The sequence below is a fragment of the Gossypium arboreum genome, chromosome 11 (genome assembly GCF_025698485.1).
Source record: "Gossypium arboreum isolate Shixiya-1 chromosome 11, ASM2569848v2, whole genome shotgun sequence".
NCBI classification, from domain to species: Eukaryota; Viridiplantae; Streptophyta; class Magnoliopsida; order Malvales; family Malvaceae; genus Gossypium; species Gossypium arboreum.
The window spans coordinates 121,302,389-121,319,609 of NC_069080.1; positions in this window are offsets into that span (position 1 = coordinate 121,302,389).

Sequence of the window (17,221 nt, forward strand, 5' to 3'; positions counted from 1 at the left end):
TATCCTTCTCCACTCTCATGCTAATTATTCTCCATAACCCTAATTCAAGGAGTTCATTAATCATTCAGGAAGTTTCACTTCTCTCCCTATCTTATGATTATCAATCTATCTTTTTCAATTTATCTATCTTTGTACATTGAGGGCAATATACATCTTAAGTGTGGGGGGTCTTTCATATCGTCATTAGAAATCCCTGAATTCTCATGTGATCTTCTCATGCCATGATTAGAATGAATTTTGATTAATTTATGATTTTTAGTGATATGTCTTGAATTAAAACTTAGGCATTCATGCATTGATTGTTTAAACTTTAAGATATTAAAGAATCAAGCATGATAAGTTGACTTTTGAATTTAAAATTTTCTAGGTTGTTTCTCCCAAGTTTAGGTATTATTTTGAGTTGGAATTCACAAGTTTAAACATCAAAAAGCCAGAATTTTTTGTGAGATCTTAAGCCTGTAGATCATCTATTATTTCTTTCATGCTCACTTTCATTATGAGTGCGGCAGTATTGAATTGTTATTCTAGAACTTGCTTGATTATGCATGTAAAGACCACACCATTTGATTTGATATGTCAAAATGATAAAGGCACTTAGGTTTAACCCACTCACTCCATAAAAGCCTACCTTCACAATTAACCCTTAGTGAACCCCCTTGAGCCTAACAACTCATTCATTGATTTACCCTCAATATTAACCCATAACTCATTATTGTTGAAATCCCCTTAATTAATTTGATCCCTATTTTTGTCGAGATTTGAGTTGGAATAGTTGCTTAGCTATGTTTTATTCTATTTTGTAATTTGGCTTGTTCTTAAAATATATATATATATATAATACATGTATACATATTAGTAGTAGTGATCTTCTGAGCTAAAGAAGTTAAATTCCATATTTTGAGAAAAAGCTCTGTTGTACGCAATTGATGACTAGTCATTTTTCTTGTTAGGCAATTTTTCAATTCAATCTCGATTCTAACCTTTTCTTTCAGTTTGTGACCACAACCTCTAACCAAAGCCACATTACAATCCTCGAAAGACTTTTTGATTGATGTTTCATCTCAATTTGTAGTGGTGGAGATTTGATTTTCATGCAAGCCTATGGTAATGACTTTTCATTATTAACTATTGAGTGCTTCATTTATTGTCCTTAAACCCCTTGAGTGATTTGAGTGAATCTTTAATGAGGATACGAAACTCTGTGATATTTTGAATCAAAGGTAATTACTTAGATGAGGGGAGATACCTATGTTTTCATGATAAAATGCTCAACTTGGAATGCTTAAAACTTTGATATTCTTTCAATTGAATTTTCAAGGTATGATTACCTATAGTTTGAGATATTATTGATAACAATTATAAGTTGAGAAGAATTTATTTTGATTATGAGTTGAGGATTTTGCTTGAGGACAAGCAAATGCTTAAGTGTGGGGGTATTTGATAAACCGTAATTTATACATATTTTTACCCCATGCCTAACACATTTATGGATGGTTTCTCCTTAGATTTGGTGAATTCGATTCTTCTAATCCTTTAATTTCATGTTTTATACTTACGAGAGCATAAGGGAGTAAAAAGAACGAGAAACGGGCCGAAAATGGCGAAAATGCACCCACATGGGAAAACAACACGGCCTGGACTTCATCACACAGGCATGTCACACGGCCGTGTCAATTTGGCAGGATCGAAGCATGACTTACATGGGTGGATCACACGCCCGTGCCTATTTACCAGCCTTGACCATGGCCTACAGTAATCGCACACGAGCATGTCACACGGGCGCGTCCCTTCCGAACCCAAGTTTAGTCCAATTCGGAAAAAGACCAATTTTGAGGGCTTTTAGGCATTCGAACGCCTATTTAAACACTTGAGGAGGCACTTAGGAGGGGGACAAAGAGTAGGAAGCATGGAATTACTCAAAGGAAGCCGATTGATCCATCTCAAGAGCCAGATTCATCATCAAGACTGGAGATCTCCCTTCAAGTTCCTTCAGGAGTTTTGGGTTTTCTTATGTTTTCCTATCTTTATACTTTTGAGATGTTTTCCTTCATAAGTATGAACTAAACCCCTAAATACGTAAGGGGAATGAAACCTATGACAGATCTTGCTATTATTATCTGAATTGTATGATAAATATTTGACTTGTTCTTAATTATGTGTTCTTAATTCTTGTTTTGATATTTCAGGATATTGATTCAAGTTAAGCTCTTATTCAGAGGAGGAATAGACCCTGTCTAAGAGTAAATTTTTCATAATTAAGCGGAGTTAATTGCGCGCTTAGAGATAGGGTGACAAGATTTTTTCAGATTAGGGTGAAACCTAATAAGGGAATCCATAGATCGAGTTAATGCAATTCTAGGGTGTTAATTAGAAAGAGATTTCAATTATTCAACCTAGGGTTAGACGTTATTAGTCTCAAGAGAGATAATAATATAACTTAGGGATTTCTACAGATCAAGTCAAATGAATAAATCGTCTAATTCAGAGTCAAATCATAAGTGAAGTCTAAGTGGATTTGTCCTTAGGTATTGTCTCAATCAATCGAATTTTCCCCAAAAGCATTTTCCCAAGTTTTTCTTTCTGTGCATTCTTAGTTAGTAATTAGTTTAGACAACCAAACCTCTTAAATTTTAGGCTAGATAATAAAAAGGAAGTAAATATTAGTACTCGTAGTTCCTTTGGGTTCGACAATCAGGTCTTGCTGAACTATACTACTGTTCGATAGGTACACTTGCCTTAATCGTGATAATAAGTTAGTTTCAAGAATGTTTCATTTATAAATCTTTAAAACCTGTTACGAATATCATGCATCAATCTCACACGCCCGTCTGGGGACACATGCCTATGTGGCTGGGCCGTGTGGTACCAAAATTATCGAAAAGACTAAATTCCCATCTTCATACGGTCGTGTGACCTATCCGTATGGGGCACACACATTTATGGTCACAAAACCACACCAAAACAGCCTAAAAAATATGTAATTCACCACTAAACCGAGCCCCCAATTACCTAAACACAAAAGTATACCAGAAATTGTAGATTTTCCTATGATTCACCATCAACTCAAAGCAAAACAACACCTATATCAAACAATTACGGAAACACACCGAAATTGTCGTAGAACCCAAGCAGCACTACATTAAAGGAACATAAAGGTTTTTGAACACACACCTGAATTCGTGATTTCAAGCACCAACGAAGATCAAAACGCCGCCTCAACACAGTTTCTCCCTACTCGAATCCTTGAATTACCCGAACACAAAAAATGATGTCCAACAGAACCCAACGATTTCAAACAAAATTAAAAAGAGAAACAAATAGAAGTGACAGCTAGGAGAAATCAATGGCAGAAGGACGCAAAAATATCTTTTTGTGAAATCTCAAAACAAGAGCAAAGAAGAAAAGAAAAAAAAATTGACATGAAGAAAATATAGAGAATAAGGAACATGGAACAGATTTTGGGTATCTTTCCCCTTTTACTTCCAAAAATAAAATAAGTTAAAAATCAAAATAAATAAATAACTAAATAAATAAATAAATACTTAAAACCTAGAAAGAACAAAAACAAAACAAATTCCTCTGAACACACATGAGGATTCAAACCCGAGACCCCAAGCTAAACTAACACAACCAACCACCAGACCAGCAGGCCCATTCTAACATCAAAATGCGAAAACTAACCCAATTGCTCGATCTAGCCACTGACCCTACCTACAAATATCAAATCTTTTGACCCCAAAAATCAAGGTGTTACACAATCAATCCTTAGAGTCTGACCAAACCTCAAATAACACTGTTAATGAACAAGAACAACATTATGAAAATATTCCCCAAAAATTTGATAATTTCACTCTACCAAGAGTTCCAAAAAAACCAAGTTTGCAAGAAAACAACTTTTGAAAATTTAAATGCTATTTGCAATTACATTATAAAAACAAAAGAAAGGAGTTTACCTATTCAAAAGGAATATGAAACCATCCAATTATTAGATATAGTCTTTATTAATAAAATCAAGGAACAAAAATATAAATATGTCAATTTTGGACTAGTCGAAATTGGTGTCAAACCTCTTAGTGTTGAAGCCACTAAAAATACCTCAATTTTAATTGTCTTAAGAGACCAAAGACACATTATGTTTAATGATTCATTATAAGGAACTATAGAAATAAGCCTATGTATTGGCCCAATATATTTTAATTGTTACCTAAATTTTATGGTTCCTTTAACCGATAAAAATATTTTACAATCACTGAACGTCCAAATCCATACCCATAATTACAAAATGCTTTCTGGATCAGAAGTACTAAATTTCGTCTATAGGCTCCACTTCAAAGTTATGTATTTTATAGTCAATACTAATGCTTTACTTCAAAGGCCAAAAGGATAAACTCTTTTAATAGAAACAGATACCTCAAGATCTCATACCACAGTCCCAAGAACAATACAATGGCATGAAATCAACATTCTTGATAGGTGGAAACTTAAAGGTGCTACAGACCCTGTTTCACCAATTCCAATTAGAAACACTTCACTAAATGAAATTATCCAACACCAAGATGGCATAGTTGAATTAATATTCAACAGGCCACTAAGAATGTCTTCAACATATTCCTTTAAGATAGGAAGTACCAACACGACTTTTAGGAGGTTAAATTTAGAAGAAAAATCAAATCTAGAAACACAAACGGCAGATTTTAGGATAGCTAGAGCCTCTATCTCTTCTATCCCAACAACATTTAGAACCAATTTACAAGAAATAGAGAATTCCTCAAATATAGACAACCTATATATGTCAGATAAGAAGAGAGTCCCTAAAATTCACCTAATATGTCACCAACATACTCATCAATGACTAATAATGCAAGACAATGAGAAATTTCAAAAATATTTTTTCTAGAAAAATCTTTTAAGATCAATAAAGAATGGTGTAGAAAACACTTCCATTCCAACAAAAATAAACAAAAAAAAGATTACTTTAAAAATTATAATAATAAAAAGAAAATATTATTCAAGAATATTTTGAATTCATGAATACCTATAAAATTCATATAAAATTCTTTGAATGGTTTGAAGAATATTATTCAGAATCTATTAATATAATAAAACATAATACTAGATGGCATACCAATAAAGGAGAAGTTGAATCTCAACATATCCCTTTAATGGAGGTCTAATATCTTCACAAAAATACTGGAATAAAAACAAGTCCTTTACGAATTAGAGCTCCTGATGCAAGAGAACAAATATCATCAAAAGATATTAAAATGGTAATAGAACAAAACAACTATACAAATATCAGTCTTCACACAATAGGAAAAAAATTAGACTATATAGAAAATTTGGTAGAAAGTCAACTGATAAAGAAAAAACTAGTAAAAGAGGTAACTGAAAAAAGTTATAAATATCCAATATTTACACCTTATGAAATTCCAAAACCTTTCCAAAAATCCCAAAATGATTTCTTAACAGAAATCCAAAATAGACTTGATGCTTTGGAAAGTTACAAGTCTGAATTAGTTGCACCTGATACCCCAATGCAAGCCCAACATTCAATAAATACATTACACTAATCTTCCCAATTTGACTCCGACCAGCTAGATGAACAACAAATTAACAAAATGGCTTGGAAAGAACCAAAAGATTATATTATCCAAAAATAACCGCACCTGATCTTAATATAAAAGAAAATTATGTTTTCCAAAATAAATATAATGCCAATACAATTTATGAATGGAATATAGACGGAATGTTTGAATATTATATTCTCGATTTATTGAAACAACTGACAATTGTTTCAAATTTTAACAAAACTCAAAACCAAAATGGATTAATTAGTGATCATGCTATAGCCAATCTTTTAGTTGCTGGATTTACTGGTCAATTAAAAGGATGGTGGGACTATGCACTCACTAAGACCCAACAAGAAGAAATCTTGAAAGCAATAAAAAGTATGATCAAGGAAGAATTATTTTAGATGAACAAGGAAAAGAAATTCAAAATGCAATAGCAACTTTGATTTTCTCAATCTCTAAACACTTTATAGGAGATCCTTCTCATCTTAAAGATAGAAATTCAGAATTATTATCAATTTTAAAATGAAAAAAATTAACTGATTTTAAATGGTATAAAGATGTCTTTATGACCAGAGTTATAATAAAATCTGATAACTAACAACCATTTTGGAAAGAAAAGTTTCTAGAAAGACTCCCTACTTCATTACGAGAAAATGTTAGAAATCAAATTAGAGAAAATTACAGAGGTATTATTCCATATGAAAAACTTACATATGATAAACTAATTAGTTTCACCAAAAAGGAGGATTAAAAATTTGTCAAGATTTAAAATTACAAAAACAACTTAAGAAAGAAATGTATCAATGTCGAAAGGAATTAAGACCATTCTGCCACCAATTTGACATTAGCAATGAATCTTCTTCTTCAAAAACATGTTGTCCTGTAAAACAAAAGAATAGGAGAAAGAATATTTTAGAATATTATATAAAACCCTAGTATAGAAAATATAGAATAGAAAAGAAACAACAAAAAACAGAAAACAAAATAGATAAAATGAGAAAATGTTACAGATGTGGAAAACCATGACACATCTCAAAATATTGCAAGATTAAAAGAAAGATTAATTATATAAATCTAGATGAAGAAATAGAACAAAAAATTTAATGAAATTCTTTTAGAAACAACTTCCTCTGAAAATGATACATCTATTGAAATAGATGAATTACAAATAAATGAATTACATACAACATCTCAATCCTCGATGAAAATGAACCTTCAATTAATATGTTAACCAAAACCAAGAATTCATGATTGAAGTTATTGATAAAATTCAAGACCTAGAACTTAAAAGAGAATATCTTTTGAAATTAAAATCATCATTAAGAGATAAACCAAAAAAGAAAAAGAAATTATCTCTAGTCAATCACAAATGTACAATATACAAGATGTAATATTTGATAAATATGGAAAAATAAAACCTAGACAAATTACAAATTTTGACTTACAACTAGAAATAAAAAAAATAAATTGGAGTTTTCTCATCTTAAAATTAAACAACAAGAAATGAAAAAACAAATGCAAACTTTAAAATATGAAATACCAAAAAAAAGTTCATTAGAAACTGAACCCAAGCCTGAAGAAAATACACAGGAATAGAAGATGGTTCTCATTGAAATATCTATACAAAGATATTTAATAAAAATAAATATTATTATAAACAATAAATTTCAATTAGAAGCAATAGCCCTTTCTAATACAAAGAGCAGATCAAAACTGTATTAGAAAATGGATAATTCCAACAAAATATTATGATAAAATAACAGAATCTCTTAAAACTGCAATCGGTAAAAAACTCAAAATTACTAACAAAATCGCCAATGCAGTAACCTACAACAAAGATATAAAATATCAAACATGTTTTATAATGGTAAAAGATATTGCCCAAGAAGTCATATTAGGAACCCATTCATATCCTTCTCAAGCCATATAAAGTAACAAATAATTCAATATTTACCAAAGTTTTAAACACTAAAGTAGAATTTCCTTTTGTAGAAAAACCCAAAATAAGAAACCTCAACTTATTAAAATCTCTATCCATCCTTAATGGGCAAATTAATAATTTAATTAATCATAAACAGAAACAAATCTCTTTTTTAAAAGAACAAATATGATTTAAAAAATTGACTGAATAATTAGATAAAAGAGAAGTCCAAAAATAGATAAATCAAATCAAAGAAGAAATAAAATCAACAATTTGTTCTAACATTCCTAGTGCCTTTTGGAATAGGAAAAAACATGAAGTAACATTACCATATGAAAATAATTTTGATGAAAGACAAATACTAACAAGAGTAAGGCCAATACAAATGAACAAAGAAATGGAAGAATTTTGTAAAAAAGAAATACAAGATCTTCTTAATATAAAATTAATCAGGAAAAGCAATTCTCCTTAGAGTTACTCAACATTTTATGTAATAAAAAATGCAGAATTCGAGAGAGGAACGCCAAGATTAGTAATTAATTACAAACCTCTCAATCAAGTTTTGAAATGGATTAGGTACTCAATCCCAAATAAAAAAGATTTGTTACAGAAATTTTGCTATGCAAATATTTTCTCAAAATTTGACATGAAATCAGGACTTTGGCAAATCCAAATAAAAAAAGAAAGACACAAAACGACATTTAGTGTACCGTTTAGACAATATGAATAGAATGTGATGCCTTTTGGATTAAACAATGCTCCTGTAATGCCCTGAATAATTTATTTATGTTTTTGTATAAATCTAACAACTGTGTATCTACTTCAGTGGTTAAATGTTCTGGGTGTGTGTGTGAGGTCTTAGGTTCAAGTCTCATATTTGCCAAATTTTGTTATTTTTGGATCTAAGCCTTATCCTTGTTGAGTGGGCTTAAATTAAATTGCCTGCAAATTCATATTAGAATGAGCTTACTAGTTCAGGTGGTAAGGGAGTTGATATATTAGAGGTCCTGTGTTTGAATCCTTGTGTTGGCAAGGGTGTTATATTTTGCTCTGTTAACTGATAGAGTTCCAGTGGAGTTGGGATTCTGATTAAGTTGTTTATTAGTGGGCTAGTAGAGAGAAATTAGGGATATCCTAGTAGTTTTTTCTGTTTTCCCAAAACTTCTTCCCCTCTGGTGTTTTTCTCTCTGTTTTTTCATTTTCAACTTTCAGATTCTTTTTTTTAATTTCTATCAAAATTTTCTTTCCAAACCGTGGTAGGTTGACATTTCGTTTCCTCCGTGCTACTGTGTAGGTAAAGGTTTCCATGTGTTTTTTAGATAGTTTTGTTTATGCGTTAGTTTCTGTTAGTGTAATCGTGGGATTTGATTTTTCTGCGATTATTTTAGGTGTAGAAAAAGGCTATGAACAGTGAGTTTTCTCACCATTTTCTTGAACGGTATAAGTGGTGGCTTTCGTTGCTGATAAGTCTTAAGTGTTACATTGGGTTTTGTATCGATTCGTAAATTGACTGCTAAATCGGTATTTGGATGCTTTTACTTAGCTTCCGAAGGCCTCGAGAGTGTTTTCACATCAAAATCGTAACAGGTGTGTACCTGAAACGTAGAAAATGAGGTTTCAACAAAAGCCAAAAAAACTGCACAGTCGACGCCACACGAGGGTGTTGTGGCTCATGTGGATGGCCATGTGTGAGACACGATCGTGTGATCAATGAAGGCTTGGCCATGCGCAGGATATAGCTTTGTGATGGCTAGTATGTGGCCGTGTGAGCCACATGGGTAAGGCCAATCTGGGTGTATAGGCCACACGGGCATATGGGCCTATATTTCTTATAATTTCCCCAGGGTCGCACGGGTCGTTCGGATCGACTGTGGGCCTACCATATGGTCGGTAAGGGCTAACCAAACCCTAAAATTATAGATCTGTTTGTCTGATATTCTGTTCTGAGTATGATAATGTTGTGCATGTCTGATTATTCTGGTACTTGTACTTAAGCATGTTGAGCATGACTAGCATGTTATTTTGTATTTGTTTCTGTATATGAATGTGGGGTGGGATTTGTATATGAAGAGGAAGTATTTTGTACGACGATCATCTCCTATACTCTAGCTGCTTTGCTGCACATTATCTGACATGTGTCATAATGGCACAATATGGTGTATAGGGATGGGTGGGTGTTTTTAACCCCACATGGTGTGATGGGATAGCAAGAGTTGGTGTGCAGAGGATGGGGGGTAGGATTCTGTTTACCTGATCAGCATATTTGATTCTGTTTACTGTATCTAAAAAGGGCATGAGCCTGATTTTGTATATGTATGTTTGCATGCTTAATTCTGTAGGGTTACACACTGAGTTTACAAAAACTCACATCCGTTTGTCTGCTCTGTTCAAGTAATCCACAAAATTAGGCAAATCAGGGTGACGAAGGCTCTCGGTGACCACGAGTTCATAAACTGATTAGGTTTATGGTTTTTATTTTAAAGATCATTCTAGATTTTTGTAATTATTGGACTTTCTAGACTTTTTGGCTGGTTTTTCTTTTGGATTTGGATTTTCGTTGTAACACCCCCAAACCCGGCCTAGACGCTATGGCCGAATCTGGCGGCGTCACATGTGAGTACTTTTTAGAAAAACCTTAGCGAGTTGAAAATTTGTCCAGTTTATTATCTTTACTTAATTTGTGAAATCCCTATTCCAAATATCAAGTGGACGGAAGCTAAAACGTCATTAATTCTTAAATCAATAATTTATCAATTTAAAATCCCAAAATAATCCCAAAAACAGTTCGAGTCCGAATACATAATCAATCCCAAAAATAACTTTTAAGGTAACGCAGGAAAAAATAAAGGTTACTCATAAAATCATTAAATGTCTACCAGTGGTCACCATCGAGCCCTCGGTCGCACCAATCCATCTACTGCTGAGGATTACCTGATAGATAAAATAAACAAAAGGGTGAGTTTTCGCAAACTCAGTGTGTACATCTCCATAAACAACATGCATACAGACAGATAACAGATTACAATTATTCGGCCTTAGCCGTACAGATATCGCATGCATAACAGATCAGATATCAGAAAACATGCCCACCAACCCTGCACACCATCTCCGTCCAACCCAACACACCATGTAGAGGTAATATCGACCCACCCATCCCTGCACATCGTATATAGGGATATAATCGACCTATCCAACCCTACACACCATAGAGTACCGCATTGCAGCACATATCATAAGTATGCAGCTTAGCTTCCAGATAACAGGCTAATCGCCTCTCAGACTTCCTTCTCTTCACAACAATCCCAACCCTATGCAATGTATCATAAATATCATGCCATGCTATTATGCAAATAACAGATCATATAAACATCATGTCAAAGTAGATTTACAGAATCAGACAAATACACATGCTTATAATAACATACTTTTCAGTAACCAATCAAAGTATGAGGACTAAGTAACGCTTACCGCCCCTACAGTCAAGTCACAGTCGACTTAGGCGACCCGTGCAACCTAACAAAACAAATCAGCGAAATTGGGCTCACACGCCCGTGTGCCATACCCGTGTGGGCGCACACGCCCGTATGGGTCACACGGCTCAAGTTGGCCTTGCCCGTGCAGATCACACAGCCTGGCCCAGATTCCCACACGCCCGTGTGATTCACCCGTATGGGCCCACACGCCTGTGTGGCCCACACAGCCTACAAGCCATCACACGCTCTTGTCCCTCGAGCCCGTGTGGCGCGCGCACAGCCTAGCTCGTCAGTGACATGATATTGTCTCGCGACACAGGCTACCACACAGGTAGACCACACGCCCGTGTGGCGTCAACAGGCCACTTTTCAGTTTTCGCCGAAACTCATTTTATGCATAATCAGAGTACACACCTTGTTCGTTTTCGCTACAAATCCAACCACGAGCACTCCAGAGCCTAAGATTAACAATACCGTGCCCAAATCAGTCACTTAAATCGACTTACATAAGAACTGCCAAATCCCGAAAGAGAGATCTACTTACCTTCAATGAAGAACGGTGTTTTCTTGCTGTTTAGAACTCGATTACTGATCTACAGAGCCTTGAATATTCCCTAAACAGTAACCAAAATCCTTTTTAAACAATCTCTAAAGGAAATCACGAAACTTAATTAAAGCGATACTTACTGAAACGATAGAACTGCTAGCAATACGCCCAAGCTTATCGAAAAAAAAATGAAAGGAAGGGGAAAAAGAAAACAATTTCGGCAGCAAGGGGGTTTTAAGGAGAAGGAGGAAACGGCAGTGAACAAAAAGAAAAAGAAAAAAATGAAAACATCTGATAAACCCTACCCCCTTGAGTGTTTTAGTCCAACCAAAACGTCCGCATGACTTAACAGAAAAATTAACGCCACACCCACAACTCGAACTTGGGTTCTCAGGCATACTCCCTTACCACTTAACCACTAGACCAGCAGGCCCATTCTGATCTAATCCTACTAGCTTTTAAACTTAAGCCCACTGAACAAGAGTAAGGCTTTATTCTTCAAAATACCAAAATTTTCCCCAAGCTAAGGCTTGAACTTGGGACCTCTCAATCACCTCCTAAGACACTTAACCACAGAATCAGATTCACATTCGTCAAATACCCATAGAAACAATTTAATAAAATTCGGGGCGTTACATTCGTTTTAGCACTTAATTTGCAACTGATATCTAAAACTATGGTTTCTACTAAAAAAGAGGTTTTCTAAAAAATACGAACTATTTTCTTGAAATACAACACTTTTCGTAAGCTTCCACTATAAATCACATTTTAAGGAAAATTAATTAATTAAATAAGCGTTTTGACAATGGATAAAGACAAATAAGAGTTTTAAAAATAAAATGGTTTTAACGTTTAGATTTCATTATCAAAAACTCAATCTTTATGACACTTCCGGATTTGGTCATAACGTCTAGGCCGGGTTTACAGTGTTACAACTCCATCCGAATTTCAAAGAATAATGAATGATATTTTTTTACCAATATTCTCAACTCACAATAGTATACAGTGATGATGTATTGGTGTTTTTCAAAAATTTAGAAAAACACTTCAAACGTTTATCCATCTTTGTAAAAGTCATAAAAAATAATGGTTTAGTAGTTTCTAAATTCAAGATAAGTTTCTTCCAAACCAAAGTAAGGTTTCTAGGTCATTACATTACCCAAGGAACCATTACCCTAATAGAAAGGTCCGTAGCATTTGCTAGCAAATTCCCAAATAAAATCCTTGATAAAGTCCAATTGCAAAGATTCTTAGGAAGCCTCAATTATGTCATAGATTTTTATCCAAGTCTTAGTAAATTATGTAAGCCCTTATATGAAAGGTTCAAAAAGAAGCCACAACCTTGGACAAATGACCACATCAATATTATCATCCAGATTAAAAAAACAAATTACTAAACTTCCTTATTTATATTTAGCTGATCCAAATGCTCCCAAGATAGTAGAAACAAATGGTTCTAAAATAAGGTACGGTGGGATCCTAAAACAAGTTAAGGGAGGAAAAAGGAAAATAGTCCAGTTTACCACCAGACACTGGAATCCAACTCAGCAAAATTATAGTACAATTAAAAAGAAATTTTATAAATTATTTTATGCATTAAAAAATTAAAATGTGATTTATTAAATCAAAAATTTCTTTTACAAATTGATTGCATATCTGCAAAGTAAGTTTTACAAAAAGATGTTCAAAATATTGCCTTAAAACAGATTTTTGCAAGATGGAAGTCAATCTTGAGCATATTTTGATATTGAATACATCAAAGGAGAAACTAATTCTTTGCCTAATTTTCTCTCCAGCGAATTTTTTCAAAAATGTCACCCAAACTTCGAGACAAAGGAAAAGGAAAAATAGGAGAACCATCCAAAACCTAAATTTCCTCAAAACAAATTAAGTCATGGTAAAAAAATTTCCTTGAAGAAGAAAATGAGAGATTGTCATCCTCATCAGAATCCTCCAAAAATGCATCACTTCAGGATGCACAAGATCCAATTGGTTCACAAATCAAAAAACGGATAAAGTCCCTTTCTCAACCTCTAGAAGTGGCATTAGCATTTTCTCAAATGAAAGAGAAAACTCCTATAAAACAAATTGCTAGTGAAGCGGTAAAGATTTTAAAAAATAAAGAGATTGTTTTACACAAATAAAAATATCTCAAAAATATTTTAAAGAAACTTCTCTCTAGGATGTTTTTCCAAAAGAAGTAACGGTGTCTTCACAGACTGCTACACAAAAATCCTCACAACATTTTCCAAACAAGTGTTTTGAAAAAAAAAATTATTATGGAGGAAGAATTTTCAGAAAAAAACCTCCACATATACTTGTAAAACAACTTTTCAATGGATGACATTTTAAGCGATTAGATTCTTAAAAACCTCAGCAGTATTATGAAAACATACTGGTTCAGTATTGTTCAAACACTACACAGAACCAAAAGATCCAAATTTTATCACCCATTCAACAGCCCAAATACTAAATATTATTTGACCAAGAGATTGGGGTGAAAACCCAAATTCTCCAAAAAAATTTCCAGCCAAATTTACCACCAAAATAGACCACCACCCATATTTCACAATTAGGATTACCAAATGGCCTAGTACAATGCCTTCCTAATGAACAATCAACATATGAGACATTCTTGGCTCATATATTTCAATTATAGTACCCGATTCAAATTCCGAAATTGGTTCCAAGGATGGTGGAATCGGTATAGGCCATCATCTTTCTATATCTTACTAGAAAAGATTCAAAACTTATGTCCCAAATTCTTTGACAAATTTCAGCACAAACCAGACAAAAAACACATCTGTAGAACAATCTATTTTTTCTCAAAATTGTGCATTTCTTGGATTATTTCCTGGAATTACTCATATGAACAAGATCCATGAGCTGGAATTCCATTATTAGTTCGAAACCTTAGAACTAAATGGTGGGCCAAATTTAATGATGAAAAATATGATCCAAAAAATTTGGATAATTTTTTCAACAAAAATCCAAGATTATGTCAGTCCGTAGCCCTGGAACAAACCACGACAAAATTCCTTCAAGCAAAATTGATAGCTAGCGCAATGTTAGCTCAAGCCAAGACTCAAAAGGAATACAAAAAACTAATGTCTGAAATGCTCAGCTCAATGGATTCTGGATCAGAAAACTAGAAATCTTCAACATCTTCAATCAAAGCAGTGGATCTTGCAGACGATATCACCTCAGTAATTATTACCAGAACCAAGAAAAATGAAGCAAATATAAGAGATGAATGAAGATGAACAGAGGAAATTCACTGTAAGAAAAGACGAATGAACAATAAAATTCTCTAGCATGAACAGTGAAATTCTCTGAAATGAACAGTAAATATTCTCTGGCATGAACAGTGAATATATTCTCTGAAAAGTAGCAATTATGTAATTTTAGGACATGATGTAATCAAAAAATATATTCTCTGAAAAGTTTGTATTTCAAGTCGTGCCTTTTATTATCAAACTGAGAGTATTTTATAGAGGGTTTTTCCCTCTTTACAATCTCTTTCGTTCAGGGATATTATCCTTTACATCATGTCCTAAAATTACATAATTGCTACTTTTTAAATAATATATTCTCTAATTACAAAATACAAACTTCTCTTATTACAAAATACATTTTTTTTCATAGAATATTCATTGTTCGTGCCAAAGAATATTTACTATTCACGTTAGAGAATTTCACTATTCATGCCGGAGAATTTTATTGTTCAATCATCTTTCTTGCAGGGAATTTCCCTTGATCTTCTTCATTCATATCTTATCTTTGCTTCATTTTTCTTGGTTCTAGTAATAGTTACTGAAGTGGTATCATCTGCAAGATTCACTATTTTGACTGAAGACATTAAAGATCCGTTGAGCTGAGCATTTCAGCCATGAGTTCTTTGTAATCCTTCTTAGTCTTGGCTTGAGCTAACTTTGCACTAGCTATTGATTTCGCTTAAAGGAATTTTGCTGTAGTTTGTTATGGGGTTGTGGACTTTCATAATCTCATATTCTTATTGAAAAAATTTCCAAATATTTTGAATCATATTTTCATCATTAAATTTGTCCCACCTTTTAGTTCTGAAGTTTCAAACTAATAATAGAATCCCAACACATGGATCATGCTCATAAGATTAATTCAGGAAACAATCCAAGAAATGCACAATTTTGAGAAAATATAGATTGTTTTGTAGATGTGTTTTTGGTTTGGTTCAGGCTGAAATTTGTCAAAGAATTTGGGCCATAAGTTTTGAATCTTTTCTGGTAAGATATCGAAAGTGATGGTCCATACTAATTCCATCATTCTTAGAACCAATTTGTGAATTTGAATCGGGTACCATAATTGAAATATATGAGCTAAGAATGTCTCATATGTTTATTGTTAATTAGGAAGGCATTAATTTGGTAATCCTAATATGTGAAATATGGGTGGTGGTCTATTTTGGTGTTAAATTTGGCTGAAAATTTCATTGGAGAATTTGGGTTTTTACCCCAATCTCTTGGTCGGAGAATTTTTAGTATTTGGGTTGTTGAATGGTTGATAAAATTTGGACCTTTTAGTTTTGTATAGTGTTTGAACAATAATGATCCAGTTTGAACAAGTATATTTTCATAATACTGCTAGAATTTTGACAATCTAATGTCTTAAAATGTCATCCATTGAAAAGTTCTCTTACAAGCATATGCAGAGGTTTTTTCTGAAAATCCTTCCTCCATAATAAATTATTTTTTTCAAAACACTTGTTTGGAAAATATTGTAAGGATTTTTGTGTAACAGTCTATGAAGACACTGCTACTTCTTTTGGAAAACCATCATAGACAGATGTTTCTTTTAAAATATTTTTGAGATTTTTTTTTGTGTAAAACAATCTCTTTATTTTTTATTTCTTTTTTGAAATCTTTGCTGCTTCACCAGTAATTTGTTTGAGAGGATTTTTCTTTTTCTTTTGAGAAAAGGCTAATACCACTTCTGGAGATTGAGAAAGGGACTCAGTCCATTTTTTGATTTGTGAATGATAAACCGTAATTTCTACATATTTTTACCCCATGCTTGGCATATTTATGAATGATTTTTCCTTGGTTTTAGTGAATTTGATTCTCCTAATCCTTTAATTTCATATTTTATACTTAGAAGAGCTTGGAATAGCAAAAAGAGCGAGAAACGGACAAAAAACGGATAAATTGGGATTAAAATAGTGTTACACATGGCCTAGGCACTTCCACACGGGTAATCCACACGCCTGTGTGTCATGGCCGTGTCGACATTAATCCAAGTCAGAATTGCACACGGTTTGAGTACTTGCACACGGGCATGGCACACGGCCGTGTCCCTATCGAGCCCAAGTCTAATTCTTCTAAAAAAAAAAGGCCATTTTTGAGGGATTGGAAGCATTCTAAAGCCTATATAAACACCCTAGAAGAGGATTAGAGGGGACACACAGAGTTGGAGGCAGAAAATATTCGAGAACAGCCATTGGAATCACCTCGGAGCCAGGATCTACATCAAGACTGAAGATTTCCATCCAATTTCCTAGAAGTTCTTTAGGTTTCTTTATGTTTTGTTGTTTTCCAAACTTTGAGAAGTTTTCCACTATTATTATGAACTAAACTCCCTAAATACCTAAGGGAGAACCTAAGACAAATCTTATTACTCTTTGATTTATATGATAAATACTTGTTCTTATTCTTAACTGTGAGTTTTAATTTTT